The following is a 12,909-nucleotide window of genomic DNA, read 5'->3' as shown; positions in this document are numbered from 1 at the left end:
TGCTTACCTGGCAAACCCCTAGTAATGTCTAAGTCTCTTCTTTGTAGACAGCAATTCAGGTGTGTCGTTACAACTTGATGCCAAATGAGTTAAAGTATATCCTGTGAAGTTTCTCTCTTTCTCTTTTTTTTGAAGTTTCATTAGGAAAGAACTGTAGAGAATAGACTTTATAGCCATGTGGCTTACCCCTGACTGAACTTAATCTGTATCTTTTCACTGTTATAAAGAGCGAAATTGTGAGTCTCTCTAATAAAACACCAAGTCTAATGGTGATTTTGGAAACTCATCACAATTTATGACTACCAAGTTAAATTACTCCCAAACCAGGAGCAAGGAGCTGATAAACATTTCAGAATTGTCAAAGCTACATGAGCCAGAAGAATCAGTATCATTCTAGGGCAGGTAAAATAGGGATAATTAATAATACTGGCTTGTGAGGTAAATCAATAAATCTCACCCTCTAGTTCCTTGGGAAAATACCTGTCTTTACTCTGGCAGGCATTTGCTCTATGTGTGTATTTGTTCTATGAATAAGTCAGCTAAAAGTTTTTGTCTTAAAATATAACATTTAAGTACCAGGCACAGTTAAGTTTGTGACACCACACTAAAAACAGGGAGAGTGAGGGTGTACACCAGGATTAAGTAGTGTCCTCTACTCTAAGTCTCTTGCCTCAGTCTATTCTTAGAACTTCCGATCCTCTAAATGATTACAATATATCTCCCCCGAGGAATCTGATCAATGGAAGAGGGAAGATCTAAGGCCCTATGTCTGTTTCAGAACCCCAGACTTCCCCTAAACACAGGTCAGGTGTACATGCCTCACCCACATGATTAGTTTGATCTAATTATGAACTGTAATCCATATGTAACCAGAGAGCCTCAGAGTCTCTAATAAAAGATGAGATCAAAACAAATAGAAAAAAGGAAAAGAAAGTAAAATCAAGCAAACAAAAATGATCATTATACTCAGGCAGATTAAGATAATGCATTCATGAAACACAAAATGCTATTAATAAAGAACGCCAAGAAAAAAATGAACTCATGGAAGAAATGACAAAGTCAGGGGAAGGGCTGTACGTGGAGAAGAAAATCTTTCCCCCAAAGTAGAAAAAAAGGCAGTTGTAAATATAGATGAGGAAAAAGAAGTAAAAGCTCAATATAGGATGCAAAATACCTAATGTAAGAGTTCCAGAAACACAGAAGAGAGACAAAGAAAAGGAGAAAAAGCAAAGTTAATTTCCTAGTAAGTTTTCAGGGTGACAAACACTGCTTCATTTAGTGTCATCATTAAAGGAGCCAGCTATTAGTTGTTAAAGATTTATATAATTAATATGCCCAAGCAAATATAGTCACAAGTCTGCTTAATAAAGTATAATGCTCTATAAATACCATGATTTGCATACCCTTTATGCTCTAGAAAAGTAACAGCTAAACTTTTTAGAAATAAAGTATAAGTTTATGGATGAGAAGAGAATTTGTGAACTTTCAAAAAAAAAAACTAAACATAATTGATTACTATAAAGTGCTCATTAATTTACCATGGAAAGTTTGATGAAGATGTCAATGTGTCTTATATTTAAGGAATATGTAGAATTTCTTAAGAGTGAAGATTTATGCTTCTAGAAAATAGATTTACATGTATTTTGAAACTGAAATTCTTTTGTCCTTTAATAAAATTTCCAGTGGCAAATACCCTATATTGTAGTGCTTGTTCATATAGTCTTTCATGTTTTAAAGTCAAGAAAATGGTAAAAGTGCTTTTGCAAATACAAGAAAACACTGGAGAATATAAATTTCTGTGAGACAATGAGGTTGTATCAGACACAGGGAATCCTGTGGAACAGAGAAGAATAAGGGATGTTGTTTATATCATTCATCTTGACTTCTTTCTCTTTTATTACATTTATTTATGTATTTGTATGTATAGACAGACAGACAGGCAGGCAGGCAGGCAGGCAGGCAAGCAGATAGACAGGCAGCGACACACAGCTTCAACACTCTGTGGACTTTAGAAGACAACTTGTGGAAGTCAGTTCTTTCCTTTTACCATGTAGTCCCTGGGAACCGAACTCAGGTCACTGGGCTTGTCAGAGGTACCTTTACCTGCTGAGCCATCTCTCTGGCTCGCCTTTTGTTTTTTTTTTTTTTTTGGGTTTTCGAGACAGGGTTTCTCTGTATAGCCTTGGCTGTCCTGGTACTCACTTTGTAGATGAGGCTGGCCTCAAACTCAGAAATCCCCCTGCCTCTGCCTCCCGAGTACTGGGATTAAAGGTGTGTGCCACCACGCCTGGTTGTTTGTTTGGTTTTGAGATTGAGTCTCAGAATGTAGACCAGGATGGCTTCTCACAGTGATCCTCCTGCTTCTGCCCTGAGTGCTGGGATTAAAGGCATGTGTTTCTGTACATGGCAGTGTTCAAGTTCTTAATGATACCACTCCTCCATATTTAATGTCCCAGCTGGATTCTGACAACTTCTAGTTTAGAAACCTGAAAAAAAAAACAAGCCACAACTTGTTTAAAGTAGGTTCCTTAATCCTAACTGATGCTAGTCTGTTTACTCTTCTTAAGACATACTTATGTGTAATTCTCCTAGTAGGTCATCACATGACCTCTCCACTTTCCTTCCTCTTGCTGCTAAATATATGTATCTACTCAAACAAGTTATTCTATCAGCTCTGCTATTAAATGTTCTTTCAGAATAGATTTGTCAAAATCTGAATTAGAATCTAAGTCTTCAACTTTCTGTTCTTTCAGAAGCTTCACGTAATGAGAGAAAGAAAATGAGCAAACGCTTGTCCAAACAATTTAATAGATGGTTGCAAAGGAGAAAAAAAAAAACCTTTCTTGTTAAATATATTACATCATCTCAAAGCAGTCCAAATAACTGAATCAACAATTGGGAAGTCCATCATAGTAGCAGAGAAAATAGCACAAAATTTAAAGACAGTATTTTTACCTCTGAAGAACTGAAGTTTGGAAAAGCAAACTGTACAGTGTGATTAATATGCTGATAAACTGGCATCTGTAAGTCAATTAGATTGTAAGAACATCACTGGATGTCGTGCCTTTAGTCGGCCTTTAACTCCAGCAGTCGGTAGGCAGATCTCTGCTGAGTTTAAGGCCAATTTGGTCTATAAGTGTTCCCAGGACAGCCAAGAATATACAGTGAGATTCTTTCTTAAAACAAAACAACATATAATTTAAAAATATCTAACTACATCTTATTCTAGAAAGCAGATAAAGGATGTGCAAAATGTCCTTCAGTGTAAACCAGACTCTGGCATGGCACAACCTATAATGTAGTAGAAGGCAGATGTTTATGAGATATCCTGTGTTCTATGGTACTTCATATATACCCGGTTAGACTTGAGATGAAATGAATAAATTGCTCAAGGTTCATTTGAACTAACACTGATGAGTATTAAAATGTAATTAATGCTTTGTGTTATGGTTAGTTTGCTTGTCAATTTGACATAATCTAGACTCACCCATGAAGGGAGTCTCAATGTAGAACTGTCTAGACTAGGCTGGTTTATGAGAGATTTTCATAATTGAGTTGATGGAGATGGGAAGATCCACATTGAAGGTGGGGTCTTCTATTAATCCAGCAGTTCTAATCTGTGGGTCTCAACTCCTGGAGGCCAATATCACATATCCTACAAATTAGATATTTATATTACCATTCACAGCAGTAGCAAAATTACAGTTATGAAGTAGCAATGAATAATCTTATGGTTGGGGTTCACCATAATAGGAGGAACTGTATTACAGGGTCGCGGCATTAGGAAGGTGGAGAACTACTGCTCTAATCGGTTTGGACTGAATGAAGAGAGTGAGCTGAGCATTAGAAGCACACAAACATTCATTATTCTCTGCTCCTAATTTTGGATATAACCAACGCCCCCAAGCTCCCACTGTTGTGACTTCCCTGTAGTGATGGACTACAGCCTGGAACTGGGAACTAAAATAAACTATTCCTCAAACCCAAGTTGCCTTTGTCAGAGTTATTTTTATTGCAGCAATAGGAAACAAAACTAACACAGTTTGTTACATGAAAATTATAAAGACTTTATTTGGTTGTTTTATTACTTTAAGAAAGATGATCCAGAAAAAAATTTAAGAAAAGGAAAAAAGAAAAAAAAGAAAGACCATCTAGAAACACGAGAGAAAGAGGGGGTAAAGTTCAGCAGTTACATGTGTTGGGAATGACCCACATAAATGTTTTGCTTGCCCTATATAGTAGTAGTAGTAGTAGTAACAATACTTTCTCAAATAATATTTACAAGATTTCCTATTTGTTTAATTTTGAGAGAGTGTCATGTAGCCCAAGCTATCCTGGAATTCACAATTAGGCTGAAATTTGCCTTGAACTCCTGATCTTCCTGTGTCTGCTCCGAAAGTACCAGGGTCACCAGAGTCTCCACTTTAAGAAATATGAATTTCTGGGCTGGGTGGATGACCTGATGACCTGAATTCTATCTCTGTAGATGACAAGGTAGAAGGAGAGAACTGACTACTGAAAGTTGTTCTTTAACCTCCACATATTCTGCAGCATGTTCACAATTATACATTTGAGTATACACATACACAATAAATGTAAAAAAAAAAAAAGAAATACACACTTCTTTCTCTTGGAAAGTCAGATTATTTTCTTATATTGTCTTATAGAAGAAACTGTTAATGTGGATGTCTACTTAAGACCTGATATCTTTAATTCACAGTCACCACATTTCTCTTTCTATTTAAAGCCCTTCTTAGCATTCAAATTGTTTTAAATCAAACTAAGTAGGACCCCTGTTTTAAGCCAAATTAAGTGGGACGAGAAAGAAGAGGAAGGGGTACTGGGGCTGAAATTTTTTTGCTGTAAAATTAATGGGAGATCTATTTGAATAGTTGTGTTCAGGATTCTCTGAAGAACTGTTGCTCAGGAAATGAGAGTAGTAACTAAGAAAAGAAGAACACTCCAGGCACGGAAAACCATGGGAATAATCTATTAAAAAAGGGAATGGTACAAAGGACTGAAAGGAAGGACATATAGTGTGACTGGAGTGATAAGGAACAAGGAATACTCCGCAAGATTCAATGCCTTGTAGTATGCACAAATTTGTCTTTATCTCAAAGAGTAACTAGAGCCAATAAAAGAATCTAGGGGGAGAACTTAGATTAGATCGATTCCTGTTGGAGAAGGATAACACTATCAACAGTGCAGAGACTGAACCTGTATATGTGTGTAGGTGTGCCAGAGAATACAGACAAAGTAGTTAGGCAGTACTTTCAGCAGGTTGTAGTAGCTTGAACCAGGTATTATGATGGGGAATGGACTGAAGAGATGTTAGGGTTTGGTGATGGAGTGCACATAAGTATGCATGAGAAAGCAGTATCAAGTATTACTTGTAGCTTCTCAATTACATAAAAATCAGAGAGCAGTGGAATCACGAGAATGGGGAACAGAATGTACAGCTAGGTTTTGGTAGAGATAGGTGTAGGGAGGAGACAGAGAAGCATAATCATGCTGAGTCTGGGTGCAGGAAGCATTGGGCAATGTCAAGTAACTATAGAACCTAGAAAGCCAGGGTTCAGAGATGCAGTTTGGGTGAATCAGAAATAGGTATACCTTTTTTTTTTTGGTGACATTATGCCATGAATGTAGATGTTATCACTTGGAAAAGAAAGGAGACAGGCTCACATTGTTAGAACTGTCAACCTCTGGTGTTAAAGGAGAAAAAGGCAGTCACTTCCTACTGGTTAATTTGAATCAGTACTAAAAATATTGAATGAACTTGCTGACATGACGGTCACTGTGGGTCACAGGCAACAGATATTTTGTAGAATTATAGGGCAAAAGAAAATTAGAATTAAGAGAGAAAACTATGTTCTGAAGTACTAAGAAAAAGTATGTACATCTAAAGAATTTGATTTTACACTCTAGAGGCTGAGTCAGGAGGATTGTGTGGTGGGTGGGGTGCATGCCTTTAATCCCAGTACTCAGGAGGCAGAGGGAGAGATAGGCAGATCTCTGTTTGAGGCCAGCCTGGGCTTCAAAGAGACAGCTGTCTTGAAAAACCAGAAAGAAAGAAAGAAAGAAAGAAAGAAAGAAAGAAAGAAAGAAAGAAAGAAAGAAAGAAAGAAAGAGAGAAAGAAAGAGAGAAAGAAAGAAAAAGGATGTTAACTTTGCTAAATTTCAGTTGTTTAAATTTATGTGGCTAATATAAATTCAAACATTTCTACATGACAACTTGTCTTAAAAATTTCTTGATAATTTTTTTCCATGCTGGACATGAATCTAGGGTCTCACACACATGCTAGGGTAACACAGTGTACTACAGAGTCACACTGTCAGCCCTTACAAATACTTTTGTGACAGAATTCTAATGTAATGCCTTTGGGATGAGATAACACAGGCTAGAAAATTCCAGTTCTTTGAAATTTAGTAACAGCTAATGACCAATACTATATGCCATGTTCTATTTTAAATATTCATATTTAATCTAATCTTCATAATAATCCTCTAAGCATGTATTATCATTGCTCTCATTTTTATACACAAGGTGAAAGGCACAGAGTAACTCAATAATTTACCTAAGTAACTTTAATAAATGTGTAGTTATATTTTCCATTTACCACTTTAGCTTTTATTCCTGGAGTAAGAATCTTGTTCTTGAGGGATACATCAATCTAACCGGAGGCATTACTAATGTGAGACACACTACACATCATCAGTGTATAGAATTCTGAGTTTTGAAAGATATGTACAAACTAAGAGATCATCTGTAAATACGGAATGCTCCCAAACCTGTCCAACTGGTATTGGGCATCCAACAAAGAACTCTTTGTTGGATGTTATATGTGTTGCCTTCTCCAGACCCCAGGGCCTACTCACTACAGATTACTTTGCATTCAAGAACATTTACTATAATTAGAATGGGTGAGGTCATTTGGGAAGAGGGAGTCTCTCTTTTTCATTCAGTCTACTGACTTTGAGGATCACTTTATGTTGTAAGTGCTTAAAAAAACAACCTAATTTAGTGCTTCTTTGTGTTTCATCCTTTTGATGGGTATTTAGGTTAATTTCAGTTTTGTGCTCTTGTAAATAAACCTAATATGAGCTTTCATATATAAGGCTTTCTATGGACATATAGTTTCTTTTAGATAATTATTTAAGACAGTTACAGATAAGCTGGGTGACAGACTTACGCTACAGTTTTTAAAGGTTGTTTTCCAAACTGGTTGTAAAGCCTTACACTTAAAGCATTAGCCTCCCAACCCCTGCACACAGATTCTTACAAAAAAAAAAAAAGACTTATTTATTTTTAAGTGTGAGAGTGTTATGTTGGATGTCCTACAGCAGGAGTTAACCAAGTTGTGAGCTGCCTTATGGGTGCTGAGAATTGAACATGGGTTCTTCTGTGCTGAGCCATCTCTCTAGGCCCCCTGTGTATACTTCTAATTAACTCATATCTTTAGCAGTCCATAGTATGGTCAATCTTTTCCATTTTAGACTTCCTAATCAATGTTCAGTGGTAATTGATCATGATTGTAATCTTAATTCTGATAACTAATCATGCTGTTCATCTTTCAAGCGCTTCTTGGCCTTGTACCAATCTCTTTACAAAGTATGCCTTGAACTCCTTTGCCTATTTTTCTTATTATAGAATTTTTAAAATATATTCTAAATACATATTCTTTTGCTAGGTATATGTTTTATAAATTATTTTCTCACTTTCACTCTGTTTTGCAAAAACCAAATATTAAAAATTCACTTGTCAGTTTTGGTACATGATTTTTATTTTCTAACAAAGAAATTTTGACCTCGTCCAAGAAAACAAAAAATTTCATCTACACATCTTAGTTTTTACACTTAAGTTCATGATTTATATCAAGCATAAAGTATGGTATTATGGTATAAGGTAAGAACCAATCTTCATTTTTTTTTCCATTAGTATATTTAACAAAATTTTCTCTTACTAAATTTTGACATCTTTGTAGAACATGTTGAATTAAGTGTGTGTGTCTAATTCAGACCTCTGAATTCTGCTCTACTGATGTCTTTATATTAGTATTATATGGTATTGATAACTTTAGCTTATAAAGCCCCCTGAAAAAAATCAGGTAGTATGATTCTCCAAATTACTGTTTTTCAAAACTTTAAGGACTCAGGAGTCCTCTATAAAATCCACAAACAATATTCTAAGTATTTTATAACTTCAGCAGAGATTTTAATAGAGGTTATACTTAATGTATAGCTCAGAAGTTACATCTTAAAAACAATGCCGGGCAGTTGTGGTGCCGCCTTTAATCCCAGCACTCGGGAGGCAGAGGCACGGGGATTTCTGAGTTTGAGGCCAGCCTGGTCTACAGAGTGAGTTCCAGGACAGCCAGGGCTACACAGAGAAACCCTGTCTCAAAAAACAAAACAAACAAAATAACCAATGCATCCTGTTAGGCAGGCCTTTCATTTACATAGGTTTGTTTTTTTCAGTGCTAGGGATCTAACCTAGGGCTTTGCATATGTCAGCTGAATATTCTATTATGAAACTATATATACTGTTTTTTAAAAATTTCTTTTAATGTTTCATAGTGTTCATTATATGTCTTGTATATCTTGTATTATATTAATTTATTCCTAAGTACTTTAATTTTTAATACTATTGTTTTGTAAGTAAAACTTTCTCAATTTCAGCTTCCTTTTTTTCCAGTATAAAAAGTCTTATCCTGTAATTTGTTAAGTTCACTTATTAGTTCTAATAGTTTTTAAAGCAATTATGTTATTTACAAATATAATTTTACTTTCTTTTTCTAAATACTGAACTTATTTCTCCTTTTTGTTTTATTGTAATTGCAGGACCTCCAATATAGTTTTAATTAAAAAAATTTTTTATGTACATTGGTGTTCTGCTTCTGTGTATGTCTGTGTAAAGTTTTCAGATCTCCTGGAATTGGAATTATAGTTATGAACTGCTGTATGGGAACTGCTGGGAATTGAACCTGGGTCCTTTAGAAGAGTTGTTAGTGCTCTTAACCATTGAGCTATCTCTCCAGCCCCCATTGGATTTTTTTTTTTTTAAACGATTTCATTTTCTAGGGCTGGAGAGATGGCTCAACAGCTAGGCACTTGTTGCTGTTTCAGAGGACCCAGGTTCCTAGCACTCACATCAGGTAGCTAACAACTGTCTGGAACTCAAGTTCCAGGGGAGCCAATGCCCTCTTCTTGCCTCCCTGGACACCTGTATTTACATAATCAGCTTTGTTGATCATTAGATTCTCACAGTAATGATGTTATAAAATGCTTTGATAATATTAAGCCCATTCAAATGTAAGATAATCTGATCCTGCCTTCAGTGAAAAACTATAGGCCCAGTTGTAGAAAAAGTAGGAGCAAGTTAGTGGGTAGAAGGTAGTTGAGTAGGTTTAGACAAAAGCAGTTTATATTCCTTGCAGACAGCCAAACACTGAACTAAGCCATTTCTATTGAATAGTAACTTGTGATGTAAAATATTTATTTTGTATACTTTTCAGTTATTAAATCTTAGAAGCGTTGTAATATTTTACCAGGAGTAATTAACTTTTTCTCTATTTAAGCCAAGATAGTCTATGTATTCATAACATGTATACTCTTTAAGCACAAAATATAAAGACTATAGACAACCCATATATATTTACCTCAACACTCATCAAAATAAAGTAATTGTACATATTACATGTTTCCTAGAATTTAACCTTTATATTTAATAGTATATTCATAGTAGCTATGAGACAAAAATATGATAAAATAACTTGTCCTTAGGAGTTTCCATTTTAGGTGGTAAAAATACACTTGTGGGAAATAACAAACCAAGATATCTGGAAATGGAGTTACATTTATTTAAAGTGTCATTGATATTTAGAATAGTACCTTTATTTGAAGAAGCAATAATAGCATTCATGAAGTTAAAATTTTAAATATAATAGTTTAGCTCTTTTAGCATTAGAATCAAGTCATTGCATTTTATATTGACTAAGCAACTAGCATATATATTATAGAAACTGGAAGGAAAAATGTCAATATGGACCTCAAAGATGAACTCATTCATTTTGGCATGCATCATAGTGCTCCAAAGATAGTATACTAACTCTTATGCTGTTTTCTTGTACGTCCTAATGAAGGATAAGATCAGAAAAATCTATTTAAAGACTGAAATCTTCACTAAGGAAAATATAAGAGTACTAAATTTTATCTGGTAAAGGTCATGCTCTACTGATACTGCCAGAAAAAGTTCAGTATCCGTTTTTAGGTTATAATACTTTTATTCCATTCCAAAAATCAGAAAGATGAAAAGTCAGAAAGAAATACATTTAGCTCAATTCCATTCAGGTGTAAACCAGAAGAATTAATAGTTTACACAGTTCTTAACTTTAAAAAAACATGTGTTTTGGAAGAGGCACCATAAAATAATGTTCAAAGTAGTAAATGTTGTTTTCTATGTTAATAATGATCAAGGTTCTATTTTTAAACTATGTATCTGTGAGGGGGAATGTGCATGTGAATGCAGGTATGCTGGCACCTACAGGTACAGTTGTAAGCTACCACTGGCAGGTGCTGGGCACTGGACAGTCTTCTGTGAGAGCAGCAAGTGCTCTTAACTGATATCTTCTGGCCTGATCCATGGTTCTTTATAATGAAAAGTTTGAATGTTTTAAATTCACTAGACACGGACACAACAAATGTTTAAATTAAAAGTAAAATGGAATTGTTATTTAATATGAGACAGTAAAGACAATACTTTGGGACAAAAATAATAGTTTTGTTTTGGGCAACAAACTCTCTCTACAACTTTGCTATAGTATGAAAAATCCAAAAGCTGGCTATGGCAGCAATGCCCACAATTCCATCACTTGGGATGCTGAAGCATGTGAGTTTTAAGTTTGATTACATCTTGGGCTACACAGCACATTCCAGGCCAGTCTGAGCTAACTAGCAAGTCCATCTGAAAACAAAACAAAAAACTGAAATAAAGAAACAACTCCTCGAAGAGAAAAACTTTACTAATTCAGAATGATCAATGGAAAATATACTTCCAGTTACTTGGCATTGTTAATTAAAAATTGTCATCCAGAGCTGGGCATGGTGGTATACATCTATATTTCCTTGCATTTGGAAGGCTGAAGCAGGAGGATGGAGAGTTCAAGGCCAGCCTGAAGTACATAGACAGTCTGCCTCAAAAAATACAAGAAAAACAAATTCACTCTTTCCTTACCTTTTTTTTTTTTGGCAAAGTACTACAACGTGTAACTAGAGATCCCTCTGCTTCTGTCATCTAGGTGTAAGGATTACAAACATGTGCTCACATACTCACCTTTTAAGTTCAGTTGTTATATAGGCCATATTGTCTTAGAACTATGTAGTTTAGGCTGCCCTCAAAATCATGGCATTCTTCCAGCCTCTCCCTCCCAAGTGCTGAGATTATAGGTACATACCACACTTGACTTCAAATACTCTTTTAAGTATATAAATTCTGATTCAAATGTCTATAATAAAGCAGGATTTCAAAAAAGGACAATATTTATTCAAGTATTATTATGTCCTAAATTTTTTAGTGTTATTATAAAAGACAAACAACCCATAAGCCCTTTCCAGAAGATACTAAGAAACAACCAATCAAACAAAAGAGCTTCAGTACAGTATTTTGAAAATTGTATTTTCTAGGGTAAGAGTTTTTTTCCAAAAAAGTGTATCACACAAACAAGTGATTCATTTAATAAGACTTTCAGACTTTAATGTTTTCTTACTTGGACTACCAGTGATAAAATGTGAAAATTTTATGTAGATAATATTTATTTTTTTGTTCTAGAAATACTTTTTAGAATTTTGTGCTTAAATATAGTTGATATTTTTCCTATTATGTTTGGCCACTTTATTTCCCTTTGAGTGAGAGGTGCTGTCTGGTAGAAGATACAAGGGAACCCTTAAGGCATCCAAGATCTATCTTACTCAAGCTGTTGGTAACTTGGATGTATACATACATAAAACTTCCCTAGCTGCATGTTTAAGATTGTGTACACTTTCTGGTTATGTGTTACATCTCAAGTGAAAGGGTGGTTTTAGCAAGGTCCAATGAATTGCATATATAATTTCTTAAGTCAAGACATATGTGGAGGGGTGACAACACCCATGGTATCTATCTGATGCTCCTAGCAAATTGACTTTTAATCATTTTCAGGTAGATTAACTGTATCTAAGGCTAAAGTAAGTCTTCAATGATGAGAAATTACTAATGTACTATTAGAAGTGTCAAGAAGAACTCAGTATCAGTTTATCTATAAATATGTGTTATAAAACCTTAAGCAACTGGATGATCCCCAAATATGATACCATTGTAGCATGTTTATTTGATTTACAATTGCATATGCTTTTCACTTTTGCTTAAGAGTGAGGCATTATTTTTGTGGTATTATGAGGTTTTTGTGGTATTATGTTGCTAGAGAATAAAAATAAAGTTTGGTTTTGTTACTTAATAATTGTTTTTATTGGATATAGCTTGTATATATAACAATTGTATATAGCTGAAATTACAATTGTGATTTTAAAAACGCTTTCTATTTTCCTGTTTATTAAGGGAAAAAAGAGTTGGTTTATGTAGGAAATATAAACACTTAATCTGATTCAAAAGTGCCTTTTTTTGGGTTACTTTTCCTTGGAACTGTGTTCATTCTCATCACCTCCAAAAGCCTTTGAGAGGATTAGCTGCATAGACCAATACTGTTCTATATTAGTCAGTATTAAGTGTATGATGTCACCTTTTTTTCTCCTCTCCTAAGCTCTTATTTTGAGGGAAAAGAAGACTGGGGGGGGGGGGGGCGGAACCTGAAAATAAGGCATAAATACCACTGATAGACATGATTGACAACCTTATACCCCCAACCTGTCTGAAAT

At 34.9% G+C, this 12,909-nt stretch overlaps 1 protein-coding gene across 1 annotated transcript in view; it reads right to left on the bottom strand.

The window, feature by feature from the left end:
- Gpr137c (G protein-coupled receptor 137C) overlaps nt 1-12,909 on the bottom strand; it is a 65,290-nt gene that overhangs the window by 50,812 nt on the left and 1,569 nt on the right. The gene's annotated exons all lie outside the window — the stretch shown is intronic.

This window comes from Mus caroli, chromosome 14, assembly GCF_900094665.2.
Source record: "Mus caroli chromosome 14, CAROLI_EIJ_v1.1, whole genome shotgun sequence".
Lineage (NCBI taxonomy): Eukaryota > Metazoa > Chordata > Mammalia > Rodentia > Muridae > Mus > Mus caroli.
The sequence above is the reverse complement of the archived record's forward strand: the minus strand, read 5'-3'. Positions and strand labels throughout refer to the sequence as shown.